The sequence below is a fragment of the Idiotropiscis lumnitzeri genome, chromosome 4 (genome assembly GCF_059441095.1).
Source record: "Idiotropiscis lumnitzeri isolate Australia: NSW breed Sydney's pygmy pipehorse chromosome 4, RoL_Ilum_1.0, whole genome shotgun sequence".
NCBI classification, from domain to species: domain Eukaryota; kingdom Metazoa; phylum Chordata; class Actinopteri; order Syngnathiformes; family Syngnathidae; genus Idiotropiscis; species Idiotropiscis lumnitzeri.
In genome coordinates, this window is record NC_142394.1 from 16,641,686 (window position 1) to 16,655,194 (window position 13,509).

Here is a 13,509-nt window from a genome sequence, read left to right on the forward strand (position 1 = left end):
TATATTTCTTTTACAGTATAGGTGGGTGTGCCAACATTAACTCACCGGGTGGTTCACATTTGGCTACTTTGGCAAAATTCAAACATAATTTTATAGTTGCAGATGTTGCTGTCTGAACTCCTTCGTGAACTCCACAATTCCCCTTGAAACAGTACAAATATATTAAAATATAAGTCTTTATTTTCATAATGTTTGAATAATGTAATTATTTGTTAGGTTGTCGGAAAATCCTCTCTCCTCTCCTCAAGAATAAAAGCTGAAAAGCAACAGACGTTTTCCCAGAGGCGGCCATCTTGATTTTTGGTCCTGTCAGCTTCTTTTTTTATTTTCCAACTTAACTAAAGCACTTACCATTCTGTTGTTGTAATCCTGAGTTGAACATTTGCTGAAGGGCTATATTGTATAAAAGTGGCAACCCATTTCCATCTGAGTCAATTCACGTAACGGGGGGGATGGGTAAAAAAAAAAAAGCCCATTTCTTTTTCAGGATCATGAATACCACACATTTCAGAGCACATAGGCAGTCACTTATTATGGTTGCAACTGTGACTGATAACGCTGGGACAATAGATAAAACTGTTCAAAAATGTATTGTAGTGGATAGATGAAGTGTGTAAGCTTTAAATAGACTATCTCAAGAGGCTGGGTGACACTTCATCTCTCTCCCTAAGGGGCGTAGCCTGAAAATTTTCAGAGGGGTTGCCAGGATGACACGACGCCCCATTGAGGGGTGGCCATATGCGGGCAAGATTGATATCCATCCATCCATCCATCTTCTGCACCGCTTCTCCTCACTAGGGTCGCGGGGGGTGCTAGAGCCTATCCCAGCTCTCTTCGGGCAGTAGGCGGGGGACACCCTGAACTGGTTGCCAGCCAATTGCAGGGCACACAAAGACGAACAACCATCCGCGCTCACACTCATACCTAGGGGCAATTTAGAGTGTTCAATCGGCCTGCCATGCATGTTTTTGGAATGTGGGAGGAAACCGGAGGACCCGGAGGAAACCCACACAAGCACGGGGAGAACATGCAAACTCCACACAGGATGGCCGGAGCCGGGATCGAACCCACGCCCGATGCTGTTTCTCACTGTGAGGCCATCGTGCTACCCAGTCGTCCACTGTGCCGCCCCAAGATTGATATATGTAAGCAATTTAATTTCATAATACCGTGACTGTGGATGGTATAATAAACAATGACTTCTTTGCAATGTTGTTTGTTTGCTATGATGTCAAAATATTTATTTTGTTTGGCATTGTCTGTTAGAATCAAGTGTTCTTTACTGAAAGCAGATTCATTTACCATTTGTGATTAGATCAATTTTAACATTATATTTTAAAAACCCAGAGTTTCAAGGGGTCTAAAATCATTGCATCCATAAAAAAGTGGAATCAAATCACTGTTAGCAAAAACTTGGCCGAGATGTGACAATGTTGATGACCATGGACACCCCTGGTTACCACGAGGCTCCACCCCTGCCTCACACACGCCCACACGCACGCACACCCACTGTTTTCCTAAAAAGTTTATAGCAATCTGTTGAAGCCCTTCCTTTTATTGAATGATTTCTTTTCTTGTTTTGGCACATTTTCATTGTTGTGCATGTTCAGCCAATTCAATCACATGTAGAGAGAGAGAGAAAATTGCTAACAAGAAGAGGGCACGGCAATTTGCAATCACAGCAGAAGGCCTAAATGCCTTCTGTTTGTGTTGCAATGAGTATGTGTTTGTTGTGCACGCGATACAGCTCAAACACATTTTGTTGGCCGAAGTATGTATGTAAAGTATGTAAAAAAGTATATCCAGTATAAACATTTTCTGTTAATAGTTAATGAATGCACTCATTAATTCCCCCAGTGGGCAGCAATAATGCATTCATCCAAAATATTTGCTTTTCTGCAAAGGGAGACATTGCAGTGAAATATGGTGACGCAAAGATTTCTCATCCAATGATTGGTCTGTAATGACGAGGGATTAGACGAGGTGCGATTGTATGCTTAAATGATGAATGTTTGCCCAGGTAACAGCTAGCTTGCCAGACAAGTTGGGGTGTCCTTGAACTTCATCTTTTTGTACCTGCTGGATTCAACAAATGGTGGTGAGCACAGCATGATATAAATAATTCCTTCTAATTATGAGGAAGCGCACATGTTTGTCACACACTGCATGTATAATTCAGCACATGCAAATGAGTGGGTAGAGATGTGGGAGATCAAAAACAATTAGAAAATGTTGAATTGTTTTTGATTTGTTTTTTTTTTACAATGACAACGTTAGGGGCTTATTGTCACAATCATGGGGTTAATAATATGTGTATTTAAATGTGTATTTTTTGCTTTACATAAATGTATGCCTTCTTAGTAGTGGTTATGAGGCTGTCAGTTTTGTACAATACAAATTTGCAGTAGTTGCAAGAAACCGGTCTTACATCACTGGTGCGAACGTGTCAGTCTCACCTAAGAAATAAGAAGGGTGAACATTGTCCCTCCCTCCCCCAAAATGCATCATTATACAGTAGCTTATACTGCTCAGCCTAAAAGTTGAGGTCTTACTGTGTCATACTCAAGTCTCGAATCAAAGGAAGCCACATTTAAAGCCTCACAAAGCTGCTCATAACATCTCTTACTTTAAATATTGAATACACAAACTTGGCAATGAATCTGGCAGGTTGAGACAAAGAAAATGTGTGTTTTAAAAATAAAAATAAGTATGTGCAATTCGTACTCAAACTGCAGAGTCTATGTTAAAGTAGGCTCTTTAAATATTCAATGCTTTACCAGTGTGATAATGGTTGAAAATGTTGTTTTGGCTGCAACACTGGATGTACAACTGAATTCACTTCTCAGTATGTGGCTTTTGGCCAAAATGATGAGAGAAGAAATCTAAAAAGGGACTGCCTCAGCAATGTAGAGACTGTGATGTAAAACATAGTTAAGGTGAGACAAGTGCTGGGTTATAATAGTTTGCGATTTTTCATGATAGTGAGATTTGAATGGTTTTTTACTTTGTTTTTAGTTTTTTTTAAGTCATTTAGTTTTAATAAGTTTTCAGAGCAGTTCTTTTTATGTGAATTTTTATTATTTTTTTAAATTTTATTTGAGTTTTTATCGGTTTTATTTGTATTTATTTAATAAATGGATTGTGGAGGGCAGACAATTTTTATGAATAAGGTAGGAGGGTCGAGGGCGGAAGGCTAGCCAGATCGGGGCCGGAGGCAAAAAAGGGTCAAGTAACCACCTTTGGTTATTAATTAAATGCCAAGTCAACCCTCCTCCCAAAAATTCTTTGCAATAATGTGTTTTATGTGCAATTATAAGTCGAAACATGGCATTGTAATTAATATTGCGTTTGTGAAATTTGAGTTAAGCAGCAAAATCCACCTATTTTTAGCCATCTCAGGGGGCGGCCATTTTGTCACTTCTGTCGACTGAAAACGACATCACATTTGCTTAGGGCTCATGTAACAACCAATCACGGCTCCCCTGTTTTCTGAAGTTGAGCCAAACAAACATCGTCTGCTTGGAACGTAACCCAAAAAAGGTATTAATTAAAATTTAATTTAAAAAAAAGTCTTATTAAATGTTAGTCCAGTTAATGTGATATGCTAAATCAGACACAAGTGGACTATTTATAATTCACAATTCCACCGTACAATTCTCATCCCTTGTTATGCAGATGTGAATAGTCTCGTATATTACAGCTGCCAACAAAGTTACTTTGACAATTACTGAATTTGAAGTGTTTCACTGTCGGAAGGTATTGTTTGCGACTTTCAGTCTGCCCACATTTACCTGACTCATCCTGACAGCTGTCCATAGAGCGGCATGATGTCATCGGCTGCCTCTCCTTTTTCAAATGAGATCTTGGTCCTTCATGATGAGCAACGTGCATGGTGCAATAGTAAAAAGCAATACCAAAGAGTTGAGCGGGAAGTCAAGTCTCCACTTACAGTGACCTTCCCACAGGGATGAAGTGAAACATATACAATCTTATCTCACTGAATGGTCATAAAGTGGTCCGAGAATATGTATCAGACATGCTTACATAACAGTGTTGGGATGGGAATGTAAGACTTTTTGAAGACAGCCTTGCCATTTGTTTGGACATTGCAGGAGGACACCGTTTTTATGTGTAGTGCCCACCTGTTGTTGGCTGCTGTCTGCTAAAGTCTACCTGCTGGCTTCAATTATGGTCTTAGAGTGCTGCAGCCACTTGTTATTCATGTGGTGCTTGCCCATTGTAGTTAGTAAGGCCAGGAAAAATGTAATTGAGTGATATACAGCAGTAGTACCCAACTCTCGGGGCATCCAGATAGGCCTGTATTTAAAATAAATAAATAAATCACTTTGGTGAGTTCAGCCTTGATAGAGGGGTGTTCTACTGAGTGACACTGTAGTTCTCACTATGGCCATTAGAGCACCGCTAAAAAAAAAAATTAAAAAAATCTGATGGTAGCCTGAAAAGGTTGCACTTCACTACATTTGCGAATATATTTCACTGGCATGTTGACTGAAACGGGAACAAAATCTCAATGATTACTCACTAAATTACAATCGCCAGCAAATCTTCAACTGACCTTGTTTTATTCCGAAATTCTCCTGGGAGCTAATGTCCTAATTTCTTGCTTTCCAAGTGGGATTCAGGCTAAAAGGAAGGTGAATTATGTGGAGGAAGCCACAAATTAAACGTGAGGTTGTAAATGAGTCACGGCTTTAGTCACTCTCTGATGTGCACAAACCAAATATGCCAAATGCGTGCATGCCTGGGTGCTTCAAAAATAGACCTGCATTTTCATGTGCATTCTTTGATCATATTATTACCTCGACATGACCGTACATAATTTTAAAAATTGATAATGTGGTGTTTTTTTTAATAAATAATCTTCTGTCATTTGGTTCAGTTCTGACTGACAATATCTGACAGCCATTAATTTAACCATTCGATTATTATTGTTGCAGTTTGAAGAGTATATATGCACCTCTACCGACTGCTATTTATTACTCCCATATGCATCCTCTATAGTCGAACATCCCCGAGGCTTGCCTGCTTGGTATGTGACTTGGCTTGGCCAATCAGGGGTCGGTTACCCAAAATTGAAGCATCATGCATCCTCTCTCTGCATCCTCTGATTGTAATCAGAGGATGCAGAGAAAAATGTTTACATCCCAGAACAACACACGGTAAAAATTAGAGCTTGGAATAGGATTTTGGCTGAGTAAGAGATGTGACTTCCAAGTGGGGGAAATTACTCCCCTCTGTAAGGAAAACTGCATTAGGATTTGAGTGAGCCAATGTGACCCAAAGGTGATGAATAGGCAGGAACTGTTATGAGGGTGTCAGCTCACTTATCACCCCATTTACAGCATATTTACTTTCATCAAATTTGCTGAAGCTCCCTCGCTCATTACTGACTCGAGTATCATGCAGTAGCAATTCAAAGTGAACATCCTCTTACTCACAGCACAGCTAACGACAAGCAGGAATGCAAACCGGATCACACCAATGATTGGTTAGCCTACTGGGTTTTAAAACTCATGCTGTTTAGTAAATTTTCTTAAAACTTGACCAGCTTACTACATTTAAGCTTCTAAGGTCTTCTAGGTTGCTGTTTGGACTTGGAAACAGTTTTTCCCATGGAAGAAAATGGCTGCTGAAACGATCTTTTCCCGACTGTGTAATTTCCCATTTTTAATACAACCCAAGCCATAAAAACCTCCTGTTCTTCCTCGCACCACGACCCCTCCACCTCTTCTAGTGTACGAGTATGTCTCCTGGTGTTCCTTTTAATTTGTATTTTTTGTAATGCATTATAGTGATTATAATCCCTCAAGGGAAATTTCAGGTTATATTACTGTAAATTTTGTGTTGCACACCACACAGAGAGCGAGATCACACACTTGCAAGCATGCAAGGAGAGATACTAGAGTGAAGGGGTGGGCAAACAGTGCTGCACGTCTTGAGCGAGAGGGATGGGGTCGCTTGGGGGGGCGGGCGGTGCCTTGCTCAAGGTCACCTGGACTGTAGTCAGGAAGCAGACTGGCATCTTTCCAACAATTAGTGGCCTTTTTTTCCTCTGCAGTACAATGCTCCAGTTCCAAAGTCTAAGTACTTTCAGGTGAGCTACTTCCACCTCTGTGTTCCTGAACCCTGTGTTTGGAGATACAGCAAAAAGGTCTGAACACATCACATACAGTATGAATGTGTGACCAGACCAGATTCTTTGGGCTGTAGATACAATATCATGCTTGCAAGGGCAAGGGCACTGGAAAAAATAAGTAGGCATGTACAGAAAATGGAGTTGAAAATGGTCTATGGCACAGGTGTCCAAGCTGTGTTCCGGAGGGCATTTGCGGCCCACCATCTACTTTCCAGAAGCACCCAACATATAATAAAAACAACATTTGACATGGGCCAAGCTGAAAAAAAAGTGGAGGTCGGCAGAGTGAGAAGGGAGGATGTCGAAAAAACAGGTGCCACTACTCCTAATAAATTAAATAAAATAAATTACTGTAGAATATTTCTAGATGTGCAAAGACGAATAAACGATTTATGACTAAAACAATAACACAATTTCCCTTTAAAACCCTTTATCGAAGAGAAAAAAAAATCTTTCAATTTCTGTGTCAAGTAAAAGTCTGATTTATGAGCTGCCAGGATGGCCGAGTGGTCTAAGGCGCCGCGTTCAGGACCCAGTCTCCCCAGGAGGCCTGGGTTCAAATCTCGAATTTCCCCATTGTGGGACTAATAAAGGGAATATTATTGATCAACAAGGAACTGATAATTTGTTCTTGTTTGGTTTTTGATTTGGTCTCTGGTTTGCTGACTGCAGGAGAAGACATAGTCTAGTGGGATAAAGGGCTGAGGCCTCCCCAAAGTCCTGAAAATCTTAAACTATTTAGATTTTCACCGTTAACAGAAAGCTGTTATTGAACTGTATTTTACAAAATAGCTACAAAATATAAACAATATGTAAGTGCATGGCTGATTGATTTCAGTATGCTTAATACATTTATCAAAAAAAGAAAAAAAAGACAACAAGCCGCCCCAAAAATGCAAAACTCACAAGAAGTCAATCCTATGATGCATGATGCTTCAATTTTGGGTAACCGACCCCTGATTGGCCAAGCCAAGTCACATACCAAGCAGGCAAGCCTCGGGGATGTTCGACTATAGAGGTTCCACTGTCATTCATTAAAGGAATAAAATGTAGTGAATGACTGAGGAGAAATAACATGCTCTCTGCATCGTCAACCACGCCTTGTTAAATAATTAAGTGCCAAACATGTCACCAGAGTCATCATTTGTTTACGGTTGCCATCCCAAGCAGTTGTTAATCATTTTCACCTGATATGCTGCTATCAATCGAATGCATAATAGCATGTTGAAGCGAGTAAAACATTTGAAGCGGCACCTGACGCCACCAAGAGGCTTTAGAAACTCACAAAGATTTTAACATTCAAGGGCCATTTCCAGACGGAAGAGCTGCATTTAGAATAATGAGGAAAACTGCATCCATTGACATGCAAAAATGAGCCAAATTCCAAATTCAACTGCCATCATCCATCGAGCATTTAATGGGGATATCATCTCATAAATACCATCAGATTAAGGAGCAGTTTTTATCTTTGAGTGAGTGCACAGCCGAAGGTGAATCGCTGAAACTGTTGAAATAGAAACAGCAAAGCATGCTTACCAAAACCTGTGAAAACACCATTTTGAAGAGGTGAAACAAAGAAAAAAAAAACAAAAAACAAAACTGTTATGTTGACTCGGACGTGTGTGCTTGCAGTGAATAGACTCGGCCAGCCATGGAGTGAAGTTTAAGATTGAAATACTGCCACACCAGACAGCAATAAACACTCCGTCGTCGCTTGAGTCCACCACAGTAAACAATCGCAAGGTATCTGTCAAGTGGATGTCGAATCAATCACCAGGATGTGTCCACTTTTAATACTCGGTCAAGAGAGGTTTATGGATTTTGGTTTGACATGTCAGTGTTTCCAATAACGGGAGATTCCTTTGCGTCTATTATGAAAATTTGGGAACATTTCATTAGAGATTTAGTATAAAATCAATACACACATTTTTTTTCCCACATACTAGCTACGCACTTGAACAGTAGGGTGCAGCCTCAATAAAATTTGTGACTGTTTAGACATCCTTCAACACAGCTACAAGTTCACAGCCAAATTATTTTTGGACTACACTCAATGAATAGACTGTGATTTTTATCGTCAAGTAGCTTGCTCATTAACTCAGTTAGAGATTAGGAATGTGTCTGATTTCAACCCCTTGCAGCCATACAATCGAAGACTAAAAATAATGTATTTTTGCACCACTTGGAGGCACACTGTGCTCACTTTGAGAAAACAGTGATTGCACTATGTCACTTTACATTGACTGTGACAGAGCAGATACAGGAAATGCGCTCAAACAGACTGTTCACGTACATGGCAGCCAAAACTAATCCCGGGGTTATACTCCAGGTGACTGCAGTAACGACTTGTCATTGAGAGCAATGACAAGATTGTAGTGACAATAAAAAGACACTATCACACTGCGGTTTTAATGGAAAGCGCTGGCGTTGCTCCACTGAGCATAGAAAGGTTAAAAAGAAAAGATTGCGTTTATCCCTATCTGTGTGGAATGTTTTACATAATCTAAAAGCATGGCAAGAAGAGAAAAGGAAGAAACAGAATGAGCCATCTTTTTTTAATCTGTGAGAAAAATGAATTTGAATTGTCTGCGTGAAAATGCAAGGCAAGGAATGGAATGAAAGTTCAAGAATATACAAAAAAAAAAAAAACAACTAATAATACGCAGCCTGGCAGGTTGGCACAACAACAGGTTCCCTATCGCATTTATGTGAGAGAGCTATAGTTTGCCCTTTTCCTATAAACTGGACCGCAAGTGTCCTCCTTCGACGACATCCTTGCTGCTAGGATTCATTTCACTGATTATGGTAAATGTTTCATACACTATTTGAAAGAGGGTTGTTCCCACAAAGATGGCTTCTTTATGAAAAATTCATCCGACAGATGTCTGGGTCGGCCTCCCCTGCCACGTTAACGCTCATCTGCGCCGAGTGAGAATTGATTAGAAAGCTATCTACACTGACTTTGAAGATACGTACTACAGTATCATCCAATGCTGCCTTGGCTTGTATTTGAAGAATTCAACGCAGACTTGGAAAAATAATTGCTGGCAAAGTGAACTCATTAAAGTCCTACATATAGAGCAAATTAAACTTAAAACATGAGTGGTGTTCTATAAATGAAACAGACAGGACCAATTTATGAAATTGAATTTTTTAATGCCACTCCAATAAATACTAAGCGTAAAAAAACAAGCTTCCTTGAATGACATGGGACCCCATGTATCGCGATACGCATCATGAAGGGTACATTTAATTGGAGATATGCACATCCCTAATATATATATATATATAGATATATATATAGAGAGAGAGAGAGAGAGAGAAAACATGCAGTATGTTATCTTCAGCCGACTGGCTGAAAACTAAACGATTCCAACCAATCTACCCTTTCAATATATCTATGAAAACTATGATACTGCAGCCAAGGTCTTGAATCGACAATTATCGGTGCGTTGCTTTTGTCACATTTGATTTATGGTTATTCTTCAATGGCCACTAATCACTCATTTTATATAAGGGCGAATGTGGGCTGTCATTATTTAACACTATGGGTAACTTTAAGTCGCATAGAAACATTTGAAATATCCATTGATAATTTTATGGGCTGAATGTTAACTTTATAATAATACAATATACTTTTACAACACAGTCATGTTTAGATTACCAGCTTCACTGATGATACCATTTATAAACGTGTGTGTGTGTGTGTGTGTGTCTGTGTGTGGTTGCTTTATGCGGTTGGAGACTGAGTCAACTCATTTGTCTCAATAAGTGCCCTTCACGTGTCGGCAGATGCCATTCCATGTAAAAAGATGAGGCTTGTCCTAATCTCTTAATGCATAAATGGAAGGACAGTCTAATCTTGACAGGTCCCGCTCTTAATCATTCCAGCATTTGTCTGTCCTTCATGTGGGTCGAAGATTTTATGAAAAAATGTAGCGCTGGCGGTGTTCCAAGAGGCTTGATTTGATGAGCTAACGAGCTATGTACAAACTTGGAAGACATCTGTAAACATGCCGCTGACCCCCCATGAAGGTCCTGATATTTTCCTTTGACGCATTATTTGGATTACCATCATCCTCCGTATTTAATCTGTTGTTTAATTAGGCATAATAAGTGTTGAAACATTGCCTTATGTCCACATAAAATTCCTTAATAGCTCTACTTTTCCATTTCCTCACCAATCTGTTACAAATTGTAATTTCAATGCTATATCTGCTATAACTTATTTTGCGTAAGTCAAGATCATTTACACAAATTTCTTACTCGTGCCCGAGTCTCTCATGGTGAGTGTTAAAACAGATTTGTGTTGATTGAAATTGATTTCACTAGCTCACTTTCCCCAAATCTTTGTGCTTCCGTTGATTAAGGGCTGTTAGTGAGAGTGAAGGTTAAGCGAATGGCCGTGTGCATGGTTGTCACTGAAGTCATTATTTATTTATAGTGTTGCAGTGAAAAACTTGGTGAGTGGAGTTAGAAACAAGGCAAAATAAAAAAAATGCATATACTCAGGTACACCACTACTTATTTAATTGTGAGATATAACTATAAACATAATTAGCTGTGAACCAAACTTAAAATACAAACACTATATATTAAGGCAATTCTGTGCTGTAATGTGGCTTTATGTGCACAAAGAGTCTCAGTGTAAGATGCTAGAATTAAAAATAAATACAGTATATTTGACCGTTTTCCCGAATTGATAGGTTTTTCGTACATTATTCTTGACCTCATATATGGCAATGAAATGCAAAATTATTAATGCCACGATGGTCAGGAATGTTGAGCAGGAGAAGAGCAGAGTTCAAATGCTGACAGGATAATGATGAAAGGAAGGCCACTCTTGAACTTCCTCGTTAACTGTGTTAAAGACACATTGTCCAGTAAAACCTTAAAGTTGAAAACCATACACCAAATGTAATTTGCTTTTGGCTTTTGGGAAACTATCAAAAAAAAAAATAGATACCACTGATGTGAACAGGAAAAGGGAGACGTGCAGCATCAGACATTAAAGTTATCGCTGCAAGGCAGTGAGGCTAAAACTGTAAAAGCATTGCTATCCTGTTCAGTAGGCCTACAGTATGCATAAGTAGACAACAGAACTGAAATAAAAAGAATCTGAAGAGAGTCACCTCCCAGGCACACAGTAATACTCGCAATCTCTAATGGTGAGGAAACATCCATTTTCTGTATCACTTAACTTGTTTCGTACCCTAGGGCACTGCAGGCAAAAGACGTACGACACCCGGGGCAGGTCACCGTTTAATCACAGGGCACTTACAATAAAGAGACAGACAACCATTCATGCTCACATTCACACTTCAAATGTTATTGAAATCCACTTCCAGTAAACTCAATAAAAGCTTTATGGTGGAAACAGTTTTCAATTGGAATAAATTTCCCTTTTTTTTTTATTTGTGAAAAATGTATTGAGAATTTCAAAATCAGAGGAATTCATTTTGTTTAAACTTGCAACTGCATTGATTATTCCTCTTTCTTTCGAGTTTTTTTCTGTGGTAGAAATAAATGTCAACTAAGATGCATTATTTAAAATGGATGAATGTGAATCTATTTCATCAAATACTGTTTTGCGAAATGCGTCTGAAGTCTGACATTATTGTGTAATACAATACAATAGAATACAATTAGATTTTTATAGCGCATTTATGCATATTAAGCTTGAATTAAGGAAACGTAAGGATTCAGTTTATCACTAACAAACATTTTTCTCTTTACATTTGTCAGAAGCAAAAGGATAGCAAATCTTGATATTTTTTTTTCCATTTCATTATTCCGATTCATTCTTCACTGAGCATTAAAAGCACTTAGCCAATCTGAATCTATTATCCAAAAAGTCTCATTGGAGATATATTCCTCATTATTCAATCAATAACGTGCTACTTCAAATGGATTCATGCATTTACAATGGTTCCTTAGAATTAAGATTTTTTTGACACGCTGACATCAATTGAATGGCCATCGTGTTGCTCTTTCTCTGCCTGCCAATGAAGACACTAGAAGACAGACACGCGAGTATATGTACTGTTCATTGAGGCGTTTATTATGAATGGCACACGTGTTCGAGACAGTCCTGCCGACGTGCAACAGCTTGTCTGCCTCAGACTCAAGAGGGATTCATAATAACGCTAAATTTCAATGATTCGACACAAATCTCAGATCATTAGTACGGCACTAATATTAGTAATTTTTTTGCAGAGGAAGAAAAGAATAATGTTAATTACGTTAAATCTGTTGCTTAAAGTGTGAAAGCACCACATCAGAGATGCTATTAGCGTAAGCGTTAAGCTAGCTGACTGAAAGGTTAAACTATTATGGCCTTCTCAGACAACGCGTTTTTTTTTTTTTTTTGTCGTTCCCGACGGTCACGCTGTCAGACTACAAGAAGATATCGTTCTGCGTCTGGGATTGAGCAAGACATCACACTACTCGTCAGTTTTCGACCAGAAGCCGCCCAATGGTCGCATCCTTCAGGTCCAACGGGGAGGCGGAACAAGCAGCTGTAAAGTCATGTCGACGGAGGCATTATGTGCATGTGCATTTGTTCTCTGCTAGGAAAAGGCAAAACAACGGAAAAAAAGAAACTATGGACGCATTCCTTGATGGTGGGGAGAGGGCAGGACGGACTATCTTTTCTCCAAAAAGAAACACCACGTTTGCTATTCAGCTAATGGCTTTGCAGTTAGCAAACGTAGCATGAGTTGAAATGTAACGTGTACTTATTTCCTCCCTACTGTCAGTTCCTTTTTTTTTTTTTTTTTTTTTTTGCCATTTTGATTGTTTGTGCTTGCCACGTCCATTTTCTCGTCGGAAGTAGGAGGGCACTGTCCTCCTATTGGTCAATGTGGAAAAAACAATCGAAGGACAACGTAGGACATGTTAGACTATGTGTCAAGACATCGAAAATTATCCGACATGCCAGACTTGTGTCGTGGTGGTCATGTAGCATCCCAGACGCCAAACAACCGACGATGATTATGTCACACTCTACAACGAGCTACGTGTCTCTATACGTATACTGTAAAATGATTGAACCATTTAAACAGTTTTGTGCTGAGTGAAGTGGAGCGTAAACTGATGACTCAATGAACAGTATTTTAGTACTGATGTGATTTTCACATGTATACCTATTATATAATTGACATTATTAAGGTCATCCAAGTGTCCCTTTAAGGAATGAGATTATTCTCCCTCTAGATGGCATCCTGGTATCTTGGAATAAACATAAACTGGAAAATCGTAAGCCTCCAAAAGCTTCACTGGAAATATGTCATAAGATGCTATGCATATTGTCCACTCATCTCTGAGTCACTCATCTACCTAATGTTATTTAT